We start from the raw sequence: 12543 nt of genomic DNA on the forward strand, positions 1-12543 counted from the left end.
GTATGTTTATTTTTAAATTTATACCCCCCCCTCCAAAATTAGTAAAAAAAGTGGCATTGTTTTTTACATTTTTGCAAACATTTTAATGTCTGCTTAGTGGAAGAAAGCTGGAGTCTCACGTGTGTTTCTGCATTCAATTTGTTGTGATGTTTTGATTCAAGTATATGAAGAATACCCAGATTCATACAGGTATGCAATTGAAAAAAGGTACCCACTCAGGTTCCTAGACTGGGTCTCAGCCCCTGACCCCCCCAAACACACTTTGAAAACCACTGCTCTAGGCAGCATTGCCTCTGCCCGCAATGTACCCAAGATGGAATTAAAATGATAATCATGGGTACCGTCAACATAGTTATTTTCCCGTTTTGTGAATGAGGAAAGTGAGGCTGAGATATGTGTTTAGCCCAAGTAAAACTGCTACTACTTCACTACTGAGCGAGCCAAGCCAACCATGTGATCGGACTGTTGGAACTTTCAGTCCCACATACCTGATCATAGGAGGACAAGGGGCTGGCGATTGAGATCAGTCGCCAGTGGCCAATGATTTAATCGATCTTGCCTTTGTTACTAAGCCTGCACTAAAACCAAACAAGGACTGTGGCAGGAAGAGTTTGGAGAGCTTCCTGCTTGAGGTATACCTGGAGATTTGGAGAGAGTGCCATACAGAGCAGTGAGATCTCTGCACCCTCACCCAATATCATCCCCCATGCATCTCTTCCATCTGGCGGTTCCTGAGTTGTATCTTTTTATAATAAACTGGTCATTTAGTAAGTAGAATGTTTTCTAAGTTCTGTGAGTTGCTCTAGCAAATTACCGTATTTTTCGGACCATAAGACGCTCCGGACCATAAGACGCACCAGTTTTTAGAGAAGGGAAATGAAGAAAAAAAGATTCTGAAACAAATAGTGTCCTAAAATATTTTATGTGCATTAAAACCCAACATCACAGTCATAAACACATGTAATCAACCCTGTAAAGTAAACAGCAGCATTTAGAACCATTTTAGAGCCGGGCAAGCACACAGAGACCACACAGAGCCGGGCAAGTAAAAAAACTTTTTTTTTAAAGTATATGTGCAGGCTATATTTGTACCATAAGACGCAGGGACTTTTTCCCCCCACTTCTGGGGGGAAAAAAGTGCGTCTTATGGTCCGAAAAATACGGTAATCAAACCCAAGGAGGGAGTAGTTGGAATCTTCGATCTATAGCACAGGTGGCAACTTGGGCTTACGATTGGCATCTGAAGTGGGGGGCAGGGCGTGGGGTAGGGGTAGGGGGTGGCTGTCTTGTAGGACTGAGTCTATAACCTGTGGGATCTGACACTAGCTCCAGGTAGTTAGTGTCAGAATGGAGCTGAATTGTAGGACACCCAGCTGGTGTTGGAGACTTGCTTCGTGGTGAGGGGAAAACCCCACACTTTGAAACTGGGAGAAGATTCTTCTCTCTGAATGTCTTGGGGGACTGGGAAGCTGCCGATGTAATTGTAACCTCACAGACACAGTACCCCTAGATTCATAACTGATGTGCTGCTAGGATTGAACATGTAAATTATACCACATTTGGGCAGCCCTTCCTTGGAACTTTTAATATTTATTAGTATAACTTGATTTTTTTCTTTTTTAATAGAAGTGCCCGAATGTCTTTAAACCAGGTGTGCTCTTCCTGTAGTCTGTTATTCTACTAGTTAGGCACCCTGGCTTCCCCAAACTCATTCCTTCTAACAACACTGCGGTCCCCCCTGGTTCTGTCTTTCCCAGGGGCAGAAGATTGTTTGCTCCCCACCCTCGATAATGAGGCCACCCACACTAGACCTCTATCATCATAAGGATAATGGCCCCTAGATCTCTACCATCATAAACATAATAGCCCCTTACTTTGGGACTACACTTTCCCACTTTGCAAAGCATTTTCAGACCATTATCTTACTTAAACTGAGCCACAGCCTATAATGGAGGTAAGCCGCTTATTATTCTTATCTACATTCTACAGATTAGGAAACTGAGAGGTTATGATTTCTCTGAGGTCCTACAGCCAGGACTCATGGAGTTGAGGACTAGTGCTCAGGCTTCTGGCTGGCTGTCCTATGCCCTTTCTCCTGTACCTGCTGGCCTCCTGCGTTATAAAGAGGGGAAGATGCTCATGGGCACTAACTTTTTTTTTTTTTTTTATAATATATTTTATTGATTTTTTACAGAGAGGAAGAGAGGGATAGAAAGTTAGAAACATTGATAAGAGAGAGTCATTGATCAGCTGCCTCTTGCACACCCCCCACTGGGGATGTGCCTGCAACCAAGGTATAATACATGCCCCTGACCAGAATCGAACCTGGGACCCTTCAGTCCACAGGCTGACGTTCTTTCCACTGAGCCAAACCGGTTTTGGCGGCACTAACTCTTTATCCTCACCTGTGCCGAACTTGCTGGGAGGTGAGCAGCATCCATTCCCTAAGCTTCTGGAACATGAGAGACAGAATAGGTTCAAAAGGTGGTGATAACTGTAGATAACATTGAGGCATCTAGGCTGAGTCAGGTGCTGTACTAGGCCTTCTAGAGATCTTATCTCTAGTACTCCTAACCGCCATAAAAGGGTAGATGTTATTATGCCTATTTACAGATGAGGAAATAGCTTCAGAGGAGCTAGCTTGCCAAAGGTCACACATGCTGTCTCTCTAGAAATTCTCTAGCCTCTCATTGTGGTTGGAAACAGTCTGCCGAGCCCAGGCTTTGACAGCAGACATGCCTTGGTTCATAGGCTAGCGCTCCCCCCTGCCTGCTGTGTGACCGTGTTCTCGCATCTGAAAAATAAAGAGGGGGAACCTCTCATTCGCAGGGTGCTCTCCTGAGGACGACATGTCAGGCCCAGCGAGGGTTGGCTGATGGGAACAGTTAGGCACCAGTGAGATCCAAGAAGGTGCCAGGAGCCAAGAGGCTGGGAGAAGAGGGGCAGGTAGGAAAGCAGCATGAATGGCAGAGGGGACCACACTTCAGGCTCAGTATGTCCTCATTTGGAAGTCTTGTCAGGTGATGCCATCAAAAGCCCATAGCTGTAGATTTCAGAAAATGAGGCATTATTTCTTCAAAGTTACTTAGGCATCATAAAATCCTCCATTAAAGCCAGTTCATTATTTGCCTGTTTACTTCAATTCAACACTTAGTTTCTCTCTCTCTCTCTCTCTCTCTCTCTCTCTCTCTCTCTCTCTCTCTCTCTCTTTCTCTCTCTCTCTCTCTCTCTCCATCCCAACATTTAGTAGAAGATTCTTCATGGGTACAGCCCTCCCTCTCTTACCCATGGCCTGCAAGGTGAAAGTGGGCAGTAAGCTTAAGGCCGTACCAAATCCTGTGGCATGTGCCTGTTTTTATAGTTTGAGCTCCAACCAGAAAAAGCACTGTCATCCAAATAATGAATGGTGCCAGCAACGGCCCAGAGGCAAGGTGCAGGTATACAGAGCTTGGGAGCCAAGAGAGGGGACTCACCAAGCTGAGTTGCTTTGTACCCAGGAGCTTCTGCTCTCTCTTGGGTAGAGTTTTCAGAGGAAATTCTGTATGCTGACTGGGTGGGCCTATAGGGTTCAGAATAGAAAATTCTGATTGCCTTTGATCTGATTCGCCATGTAGGCTCTGGATTTGCTACCTGGCTTTCATCTCTCCATCAGCTACTTCATTCAGAAATTCTTATTCAGCCCCTGGTATGACCCTGGCTCTAGATTAAGGTGTGAACAAGGGCAGACCTTGTAAGCTCCCACCTGGCCATGGCACTCACCTGCCTTGGTGACAGCCCCTTGCACCCAGTTCTTTGGCTGGATTTGGATGGGGTTTTTCGTTCATCCACACTGCCTAGGCCTAGAAGCCTTGGGGTAGCAATGAGGGCTGTGTGTGTATTGGATTGTATCACCACCCTCTCTTTCATGGCTTCCTGTTATTCTTGGAATCTTGAACAAGTTCCTCCTTGATCTGGCCTCATCTCCTACCTTTCTTCCTCTCGCTTTTGGTGTTTCTGTTTTCAAATGGACCATGTGCCCTCCCATCCCAGGGCCTTTGCACTTGCTAGTCCTTTTGCTTGGTTCTCTGTGGTGACAGACATTAAGGTGACCCCATGATCTCCACTTCCTAGTGTTCACATCCTTGAGGGGGGGTGGGACCTGTGACTTGCTTCTAATAGAATATGGCAGAGGTGACAGAATGTCACTCCTGTGATTACGTTAAATTATGTAAGACTCCATCTTACTAACAGACTCACTCTAGTCTCCCCTCCATTGTTGTCTTTGAAAAAGCAAGCTGCCGTGAGTCCTGCAGTTACAAGGAAATGAATTCTGTCAGCAACCTGGGTGAGCCTGGTCCCTCCCACAGGTCTGCAGTCAGGCCTCCATGGGAAAATGCAGCCTTGAGTGCGGCCTTGCAGAGCACCTGGCTTAGCTGTGCCTGGACTCATAACCCACAGAAACTGCAGATGATAAATGTATTGTTTTTAGGCACTTTGTTTGTGGTTAAAAAAACAAAGCTGTCAATTTGTTACTATTTTCTGTAGGCAGCGTAGAAAACTACTGTGCCGAAACCGGTTTGGCTCAATGGATAGAGCGTCGGCTTGGGGACTGAAAGGTTCCAGGTTCGATTCCGGCCAAGGGCATGTACCTTGGTTGCGGGCATATCCCCAGTAGGGGGTGTGCAAGAGGCAGCTGATCGATGATTCTCTCTCATCGATGTTTCTAACTCCCTATTTCTCTCCTTTCCTCTCTGTAAAAAATCAATAAAACATATATATATATATATATATATATATATATATATATATATATATATATAAAAGAAAACTACCAGTACTGTATTTCCTAACATCTACCTAATCTACTCATGTTCGTCCCCCGTCATTCCCATCCAACTCAGGCGGACTTTCTCAGGGCAGCCTTCCCTACCCTCTCTGCCAGGGCTCCATCTCCTTGTTGGAGGCACTCATACCATTGTGTGACTCACTTCCACACGACCTGAACCATTGTAGCTATGGTCATTTAGTTAATATCGCCTCTCCACTAGATTGTAAGTGCCATGAGAGCAGCTATTGTGTTCTCTGCTTCTCTCCAGGGGCTGGCACAATACCTGTTGAGTAAAAAATTATTGGCAGGACATTCAGCGTCAGGAGGAGTGCAGGAAGAGGTGGGCTAGATTGCTCAGTGGTTAGAGACCTCAGTGATTTGAGGGAGAGGGCATATTATATTCCTAAAAACTCACTTTTATTGTGATATATCTGAACAACTGATGCTTAGAGCGTATTTGGGGGTGTCCTTGGTGGGAATAATATGTGTCCATACATATAGTTGTCACACTGGGCCACCCCAGGACTTGGCATGAGTGTGTTTCTTTTGGAAGCTCCAGGCTCCTTCCTCCTTCCAGAACTTTTTGTATTTTGATCACCAGGCAACTCTCTTAACAATATTCTTCCTATGAGTTTCCTCCTTCCCAGTCAGCGGAGGGAAGTGCAGGGGGAGTAGGGAAGGGTGTGGTTAGTGGAGGGAGCTCCAGCTTGGCAGCTTCAATAAGGCTTATAAAATACCAGATAGCTGCACCAGGAAAAGACAGAAAGGTGAGTACATGGGTGTTATGTACTGAATCATATCTCCCCCCCACCAATTCATATGTCGAAACCCTAACCCTCAGTGCAATTGTATGTGAAGATGGGGCTTTTAAGTATGTCATTGAGGTTAAAAGAAGTTACAAGGATGGTGCCCTACCTAATCCAATAGGGCTGTTGCCATTACAAGAAGAGGAAGAGATAGATACCAGAGCGCTCTCTTCAGCATGTGAGGACACAGTGAGCGGGTGGCCATCTACAAGTCAGGAAGAGGGAACGCACCAGAAACCCAGTCACCTAGCACCTTCATCTTGAAGTTCCCAGACTCCAGAACTGTGAGAAATAGATTTCTGTTGTTGAAGCCTCCAGTCTATGGTATTTTGTTATGGCCACCTGAGCAGATTAAGACATGGGGTGACCCAGAAGGCTCCATTACATGTTATAACAAGGTTGAGGGCTTCAGAGTTTAGGCCTGTATTCTCCTGTATCCAACTGTGTCCCCTAACTTTTTGGCATACGAGTTTAAACATACTCAGGTCTCTACATCAAGCATGTCAAACTCGCAAATGGCAGGCTGCATGAAAAATGAGGCATGTGGCCCTTCGGCCATGCGTTTGACATGCTTGCTGTACATCTTTAACCCTCCCTCCCTATGTCCTAAGGCCCTTCCGAGGCTTGGCCATGTTTACCTCCTTTGTTCCAGCTACACCTCCTGAAGGAGTTGCCTATACCTGCTGATCACTCATTACCATTCATTTACTCCTCATTCACTTCAGTTTGGCCTCCATAGCACAGAAGCTGCTTTGATGTCCCATCCAGTGCACACTTTTTGGTCCTCATCTGACTGTTCTAATCCTTCGCATTAATCTCTTCTGTGTTTCTTCGTCCCTTCCTGCCCTCTCGCTTGCTCGCTCAGATAAAGCAAGCTGCCATGCTGAGGGAACCTCTGTGGAAAGACCACATGGCAAAGGCCTGAGGGAGGCCTCCTGCCGAGGCTTGTAAGGACTTGAGGTATTTGTCCAACAGTCAGGAGAACTGCCTCCTGAACTAAGAAGTGAACTAGGAAGAGGGTTCTAAGCCTTGAGAGACTGTGAGAGAGTCAGAGCCAGAGGACCCCGCTAAGCCACACCTAGACCCCTGACCCATGTAAACCATCTATACTAATAAAAGGGTAATATGCTAATTAGACCGGATGTCTTCTGGATGACTTTCCAGATGTCCTTCCTGACAAAACCGGGCCCAGGCACCTGCGCCTGGCCTGGGCAAAAGCTGCCAGAGGTCCCAGGCGCCTGTGACTGCGACTGATCCAGGCAAAGCCAGCTCGGATCCCAGGTGCCTGTGGCTGACCGGAGGAGAGAAGCCTGGTTTCCAGGTACAGCGGCCAAGGCCAAGGTGGTTAGGGGCAATCAGGCATGCAGGCAGGTGAGCAGTTAAGAGCCAGCAGTCCCAGATTGCAAGAGGGATATCTAACTGTGGTTTACAGGGATCAGGCCTAAACCAGCAGTCAGACATCCCCTGAGGGGTCCCCGATTTGAGAAGGCGAAGGCGGCTTGAGGGACCCTCCCCCCCCATGCACAAATTTCATGCACTAGGCCTCTAGCGGTACAATAAAAGTTTTTAGCCACTAAGTTTTGGGCAATTTCTTATGCAGCCATAGATAACTAATGCAGTCACTAAATTGATTTCTCAACCTGCTAACAGGTGATGACTTTTAAATTGAATAACACTGATCTAGTTTTAGATGCAAGTACTGTGTTGGGCATCAAAGGGAGATTCAAGGATGAATAAGATCTGCTCATTGTCTTCAAAGAGCTTTTCGTGTCTTTTGAGGATCTAAAAATTTAATAGGCTGCATGTATTTCTAGGATAGGGTGTTCCACTTGTTCAAAGACAGTAGGAGGAAATGAGAGGCTCCCTCAGGCTGAGATACACAATGTGGTGAGCCCTGAGATATGCTGATTGTGGAGTCCTTCAGGGGAAAACAGGCTTCACAGGAAGACCCAGAGGGATTTCCACATCCACAAAGGCTTGGAAGAGAGAGGATGAGCCCATGAAGAAGAACCCTGCTCAAGGGAAAAATCAAAGTGGCCACAATTTTATCTTATTTCCACTGTGGTTAGAGCCTGAGAATTACTCAGGAGATCGTGAGAATGGGAGGGGGTAGAGAGGGAGGGAGGAGTGTGTAGGATGACAAGGACTGATATGAGGAATAAATGAGTAATATGTGTAAAATGCTCACAACATTGCCTAATGCATACCAAGTGACTATGTGTTGTAATCCTCTGGTCCAGGCCGCAGCCATGTTCACGAACAGCTTTCAAATCCCTAAACCCAATAGTCCCCTCCGTTCTTCCCCTCCTCACCTCCCACAACAGCCCTTGATATTGATCCTAGTAATTGTTAGATGGGAAGTGGTCCCATCAGGGCTCTCAGTCATCTAAGCTGAGCTGTTCTTTCTGCCCACAGGATAGTGTCCTTTCCACAAGTGCCCTGGGGATTTATTTTTCTCAGTAAGGGGTAGATCTTCCAGGAAACAGCCAAACGAGTTTGTCTTTGCACAAGCTGGTTCCTGGTTTGCAAGGCTTTCAGACCTCAGCGGACTGTGCAAGCCCTGGCAAACATCTGAGCCTCGCCGAAACCAGTTTGGCTCAGTGGATAGAGCATCGGTCTGCGGACTGAAAGGTCCCAGGTTCGATTCCGGTCAAGGGCATCTACCTTGGTTGCGGGCACATCCCCAGGAGGGGTGTGCAAGAGGCAGCTGATTGATGTCTCTCTCTCATCGATGTTTCTAACTCTCTATCCCTCTCTCTTCCTCTCTGTGAAAAATCAATAAAATATATTTTATAACACACACACACACACACACACACACACACACAAATAAAATAAAATAAAATAAATAAATAAAAACCCCACATCTGAGCCTCTTTCTGTTCATAGGTGAAGGGTATGTGGCTTCCAGCTCAGGTGACCAGGTTTGGACCGGGGCCTTAAAGGGCCCAGACCTCCAAAGATGCTCTGGATTTCTTTCTAGGAACCTGTTTGGGCCAGCTGAGAAGCCTTAGTGTGGTTTCCCCTCGCACAGCTCTCTTTCTGAGCCCTTCCTTTGTTATTCTGAAACTGAAGGTGGCAATGGGTATTTTGCAAGAGATGAAATTTTGCCATTTGATTGTGTTCAATGACATCTGTGAACATCATGATTGAAAACCTTAGAACTGCCGATAAATATTTACCCAGCACCCACTAGGCATTGTGGGGATATTTATTGAGCACTGAGACAGATTGCAAAACCAGCTGCAATTCTCTACCCATCCCTGTATCCATGTTCCTTGCAATGTGACTTTGCTGCTCTTGCCACCAGAACATGGAGTCTATTTCCCCACCCTTTTACCTAGGTTGAACTTGTGACTTGGTTTAGCCCAGTGGTTCTCAACGTGGGCCACATGCCCCACAGAGGGGTGGGGGACAATTCGAGAATGAGTTAACAGTGAATTTTTTGCATCTCTTATGGTTCTAGGGGCTTCATATACAGCATATAAGTATATACTGTGACATGCATTTCAGTTCTCTATTATATGTTTTGAAACTATTTGCTGTTGTTTCATATCACGTCATATTATTATTTTAAAAATAATTTCTTAGTGATTTCTTCCTCAGTACTTCAACTATCCTTTTGTTCTTTTATTTTCCTCTTTCATGGATGCCATGTTCTTTGGAAGCTTGTTTAGACCAAGTTAATGGCCTTTTAGGAATCCTTCACATGAATAGTTCACTTTTTTTTTATGTGAAAAAAATAATTTATTTTTTTAATTCTTTATTTATTTAAATCAATCTTTATTATTCATATTATTACAAAGGTTCCTCATTTCTTCCCCCCTCCACCAGGTTCCCACTCCCCCCTCACCCCCCACCCCCCATTGTCCTCTTCCAGTCCACTCCCCTCCCGTATCTCTGACTCTACTACAATCAACAGCTAATATTGTTCATCAGGTTTTTCAATCTCCTTTTTTTTTGTTTTGTTTTTTTAATTAATAAACTTTTACACTTCTAAGAATAAATTTTAAAATCTAATAATTTTAAACCTTGTTTTTTCTGCCCTGGGAATTGAGAAGCAAACTTATTTACATGTAAACTTGCCCTTAGGCTATCAAAAGGTGTAGCTATTCAAATGTAAATGAACACATTGTTTAAAGATAGCTGCTGGTTGGAATTGGATTACCTGTTCTGGGTGGGAAGGGCTTGTCCTCCCCTTTCTCCATTAAAATTAAGGTGTTAGCTTTATTAAAACCTCTTTTTGGCAAGAGACCTTAAACTTTCAGAACTTTAAATTTTTCAGATAGTAAATCACTTAGCATTTTCTCAAATCAATAATACCTCCACCTGCCCAAGGATACACTTCACACAAAAGACGTTTCCAAATATTAGATCAAACAACCTCATCCAGACTCCACACAAGGCACTCACAGATCAACACCCCAGCGCTATAATAACTCAACACATCCAGATCTAAGCCTTCATCACTTGATTCAGCAGACCCTCAAGTTCCCCCAAAAGTTTCCAGCCATGTCTGAGAGGCAGCCTTGGGGCGTGGGCAGGCGAGGAGCGAGCTGTTCCAGGACCAGCTGCTTTGGGTCTGGCCTCTGTTGCTCTGGTCCGCTCCACAACCTGCTGCCTGGTTCTGGCCACTGCCGCTCCCAGCCTGGCTGCTGCTGCTCTGGGCCTGGCTGCTCCCGACCTGGCTGCTCCAGGCTTGGTTGCTGCTGCTCTGGGCCCGGCTGCTCCCGACCTGGCTGCTCCAGGCTTGGTTGCTGCTGCTCTGGGCCTGGTTGCTCCCGATCCGGCTTCTCTGGGCCCGGCTGCTCTGGGCCCAGCCGCTCTGGGCCTGACCTCTTCGGACCTGGCTGCTCCAGGCTTGGTTGCTGCTGCTCTGGCCTGGCTGCTCCCGACCCGGCTGCTCTGGGCCCGGCAGCTCTGGGCCTGGCTGCTCTGGGCCTGGCTGCTCCCGGCCTGGATGCTCCGGGCTTCACTGATGCTGTTCTGGGCCTGGCTGCTCTGAGCCCGGCTTCTCTGGGCCCGGCTGCTCCGGGCCCAGCCGCTCCAGGCCTGGGTGCTCCGGGCCTGGCCACCCTAGGCTTGACCGCCTCCACCCCAGGCCTGGCTGCCACTGCCCCAGGTCTGGCTGCTCTGGGCCTGGCTGCTGCTGCTCCGGGCCCAGCTGCCACTGCCTTGGGCCTGGCCACTCTGGGCCTGGCAGCCGCTGCTCCAACATTCTGTCCTTTTTTTTAACGCATTCATGTTGCAATGTTGGCTGTTGAGTTGAGTTCTGTCTTAGTCTTCGATTTTTTAAGATCTTCTTTGTATTCTTTCTTACTAATTTTACTATCTTTTGCTATAACTTGATTTCTTCACATTGAAAACTTCCTTGGTTTCTTCCTCCTTGTTCTGGAAGCTCAGCAAGCTGGCCTGCGGCGCCCCTTTGTTCTCCGAGGCCTCCTGTGCGGCTTCAGCCTGTTGCCACGGTCGGGGCCACCCAGGAAGCAGCCTTCGGCTTCGGCTCCGTGTCCCGAGATCAGCGGTTGAGGGCCCAGCGGCACACACACCCCCGGGGGCCCCCGTTGCCCAGCTTCTTGCTGGTGCCTGGCTGGCCGGTGTCCGGCAGTGGCTCCTGCTCCTCATCGCGTTCCTCCCCATCTGGAGCTTTTTTCTCCTTCCCGTTCAGAGAGTCTAGCATCAGAGTCAACAGACTGTCCTCTGCATGCAATGTGCGCGACTCTGGGGGCTCTGCCCCTCTCCGCTCCCCTGGGACTCGGCCTCACAGCCCTGTCTCCCTCCCTTTGAGCCTGGGTCTCCAGGGTCTGGCCTAGAACTGGGGTTCAGAGCAGTCGGAACTGGGGCCCAGCACGGCTGGAGCTCTTGTTTCCTTCCCACCAGGGCAATCTCAGCATCAAGATTTTAGAGATGCTTTGATGGGACATGGCCAAAAAAAGGTTGGGAACTGCTGGTTTAGCCAATACAATTATGGCAGTGATGTAGTGCCAGTTTTTTGTTGTTGTTTCGTTTTTTGGTTTTTGGTTTGTTTTTTTACAGTGTAAGAGAGAGGGAAAGAAAGAAACATCAATGAGAGAGAAACACTGACCAGCTTCCTCTTGCACATCCCCTACTGGGATGTGCCCACAACCAAGGTACATGCCCTTGACCGGAATCAAACCTGGGACCCTTTAGTCCGCAGGCCAACACTCTATCCACTGAGCCAAACTGTGTAGAGCTAGTGCCAGTTTTTAGCCTAGACCTTGAGAGACCTGGCCTGATTCAGCTCTTCTCTTACAACTCCAAAGCTCCATGTGAGCCAGTCTGGGCTAGCCTGCTGGTGGATGAGACATGTGGCCCAGTTACCTTAGTCAGCAGCAGCCACTCCCAGAAGCACAGGCCTCTGGCTGCCTAGCCACTGACCCCAGGTGCATGTGGGAGTCCAGCTGAGGCCAGAACAATTGCCCAGCTGAACCCAAACTAAAATGCTGGCCCATAAAATCATGAACTAAGTAGATATTATTTTAAGCCACTTCTACATTTTGGGGTGTTTTATTATGCAGGGGGAAAAAAAAAAGTGCTGACTGATACAAACCATGTGCCAGACTCTTGTCTATTTGAACAGGCAGAGCCAGTTCAGAGATGGCATAATAACTGGCATGAGGCAGTGAGTGCTCTGTAGAAGCAAACTCACTAGCAATAGAAGAAGTGGCATTTGAACTGGAGAGGAGTCTTGTCCACGTGGAGTTGGAGGGGCCAGAGATACAGTGATGATGAGGATGGGGAAAGGCTTCCATCGTCTTCCTGGGGAGGAGTCAGCAAACTTGGCTGCTCAGGCGTCTCTGTGAGTGGTAACTCTTGAGGGCAGGGTTTGTGTCTGATTCATCTTGAGATGCCCCAAGACACAGGGCGTTGTCTGCACTAGGCATTCAGTTTTGAAAGGCTTTCTTTGGA

General features: G+C 47.4%; 1 protein-coding gene across 4 annotated transcripts in view; it reads left to right on the forward strand.

The window, feature by feature from the left end:
* Window positions 1-12543, forward strand: part of LRRC20 (leucine rich repeat containing 20) — a 57800-nt gene that overhangs the window by 1149 nt on the left and 44108 nt on the right. Inside the window, exon 1 of one of the 4 annotated variants that reach the window (XM_036438240.2) lies at window positions 3259-3431. The exons of 2 other annotated variants lie outside the window; for them this stretch is intronic. The gene's annotated coding sequence lies outside the window, so the exon portion shown is untranslated. Of the gene's footprint in view, window positions 1-3258; window positions 3432-5029; window positions 5898-12543 lie in introns of those variants that run through there. One more of the 4 variants, XM_036438242.2, reaches the window with a different exon arrangement.

Source organism: Pipistrellus kuhlii, unplaced genomic scaffold, assembly GCF_014108245.1.
Source record: "Pipistrellus kuhlii isolate mPipKuh1 unplaced genomic scaffold, mPipKuh1.p scaffold_m20_p_15, whole genome shotgun sequence".
Lineage (NCBI taxonomy): Eukaryota > Metazoa > Chordata > Mammalia > Chiroptera > Vespertilionidae > Pipistrellus > Pipistrellus kuhlii.